We start from the raw sequence: 2,639 nt of genomic DNA, 5'->3' as shown, positions 1-2,639 counted from the left end.
TCAAATTTTGTTCTGCAATCATTCTAACAGTTAATCGCCGGTTGTACCATATCAAGTCTGATTTGTTCAACAATGTCATCACTTTTTGATGATAACGGTCTTCCAGAGCATAAATCATTCACAACTGATTCCCAGCCATCTGAAGATGCTTTAGACCACCTAAAAATTTGGGCTCATGACAGAGCGTCATCTTCATATGTTCTTTTCAATTTTTAAAAGTTTCAGTAGCATTCTCACTGAGTTTAACACAAAACTTGATTGTACAGTGTTGCTCATAATTAGTATCACTCATTTTTGTAACCCACAACAAAAACTCGTTTCACGAAGTTTGTTTATGTCTCACATGGCAACAATAGACTAAAAATATTAATACCTAACAAATCAGTTGTTCATATAACCATATGTTTACTAGAAACTTAACGTGTTGCCACAATGGCTGCCAAAAAAAACCAGTGTCATTACTTTATTTGCAGACCTCATACATTTAAAATTACGCTATTTTTTGTGATAAATTGTTTCAGTAAATTACATTGTAAACTACAAAAAAATACAACATTTAATATGTATTTTGCATAAAATGAACATCATGGCACTAAAAATAACAGATAAGAAATAAAAACTTACGTAAACTAACTAAAGCAATTTTCTTTAAACAACCTAAGATTGCTAAAAATGTTTCACAAAAACTAGCCAACATTATTTTGCAAAGTAAACAAAAAACAATATTTAATAACTTGGTTTGCATAAAAATGCTAAGAAACACAGAATTCAATTTAACAAAAAATATATGAATGATCACAACTTACAGGAAAACTAAAATCACTGTGACTAAACGTAATACAGATAAGAAAACTAGAACAGAACACCATATTGTGTACAGAAAACAAACGTTATTATTTACTTGAAAAATATTTTGTCAATATTATTCTAACGTATTTGCAGAATACCAGCAAAGTATGGTGCAAGACCATGATTAATGCCATAAGAGCATTTAGAACCTACAAACTTGAATTTTAACGCTATACAACTATCAGGAAACATAATTTTAAAAGTTGCGCCAATATCTTCACATGAACTTAAGGATAATTTGTTTCGTACAACATTAAGAACCTACATAATCACCACCTTAGAAACATCACCTTCATAACAAAAAGAAGTATCTATGTTGTGATTTTCCATAATTGAAGTCAAGGAATCAAATGTATCATTTGCTGCTGAAATGCTATTACTCTGACCAAAAGATCTAGCAAAGAACACATAGATGTATCACAACCACTGTTCTTACAACCGTTGATCAAAGTTTTGGTCTGCCTAGTTGAAGTACCACTGGAAGATAAAAAATTTTTTAGTGAAGGCTGAGAATTCCTTATCTTAATTATTTTATTATGCTGTTTTTCTATACTGTGCGAAGTCACTGCCTTTTGGTCCATATTGCCCACTCCAAAATTTTTTTTACGCAAATCACAAAAAACATGAACACATCTCTACCTCTTCTCAACCGACTGAATTCTGGGTGTAAGTTTATATCTAACCACAGGTCATTAAACAGTCTTTTTAGATGCCATTTAAAAGCAACTAATTACCTAAACAACAAAAAAAAATTCATGGTGATTTGAGAGAAATTCCAAGAAAACAGTTAACAACCTTTAAATTTTTCAGTGGTAACTTTTTTTTAAATTTCACCAATGAAAAGATTAAGTGCAATTTGGAATATTCCTCCTTTAATATAAAATAATAATTAGAGAATGTAAGTAAGAACAGGGCATGTTAATGGCTTTTTAATGAATGTAGTTGCAATGTGCTGAGCGATGGGGTCGCCACTTCCCAATGCCGGGAAAGTATGTCAATTATATTTTGGTATTACTTAAAAAATACATAATATATTTATAACATAATCTTAATTCGATAACAAAAATGTAATTCTCTGAATTTTTTCGTAAATTTTTCCTGATTTTTCTAAAAATTCCTGACTTTACCTTAGTAAGTTTATACTTTCCGACATTTCCTGCCTGTGAGAACCATGTAGAACTAAGTACAGATCTACAGTTACAAAATTACTACTATAGGTGTGTTTGAAATTTTTGTCTGCCATCTTGGACACACACACACAAAATCACATTAAACCAAACTTTTCTTTTAAAAAAAGGTAAATGTGTGATAGATGATTTCAATTAAAATTTTATGACAAAAATGATGGTATTTCAAGAAAACTAAACCATTTCTCAATAAATGCCTTCACTTTTAAATTAATAGCAATCAAAGCTGCAAAAATGGAAAAATTACAAAACCATATTCAATAACAAAGTTTAAACAGTAAATGTTGGAATTAATGGCCCACATAGTAACAACCTTCACAACAATAAATAACACTAAAAATAATACACAATAACAATAATTTACAAATTAGATGGCTAGATCAACTGATGTTATTTACTTTAATTACCACAATATTTAATTTTTAAAATTGGTGAGATGTTTTCAGTTCAAAATTACTTAATATAATAAAGTTTGAAAAAATTTTAACAATTTAAAAAGCATATTTTAAATTTAGAGTAATAAATCAACTGTTATTCTACAATGCAGAAGTCACATTAATTTGCATTAATGAAAGTTAATATTTTCATATTAACATATATCAT

This window comes from Lycorma delicatula, chromosome 8, assembly GCF_047948215.1.
Source record: "Lycorma delicatula isolate Av1 chromosome 8, ASM4794821v1, whole genome shotgun sequence".
In the NCBI taxonomy this organism is placed as follows: Eukaryota; Metazoa; Arthropoda; class Insecta; order Hemiptera; family Fulgoridae; genus Lycorma; species Lycorma delicatula.
This window is presented reverse-complemented; position numbering follows the sequence as displayed.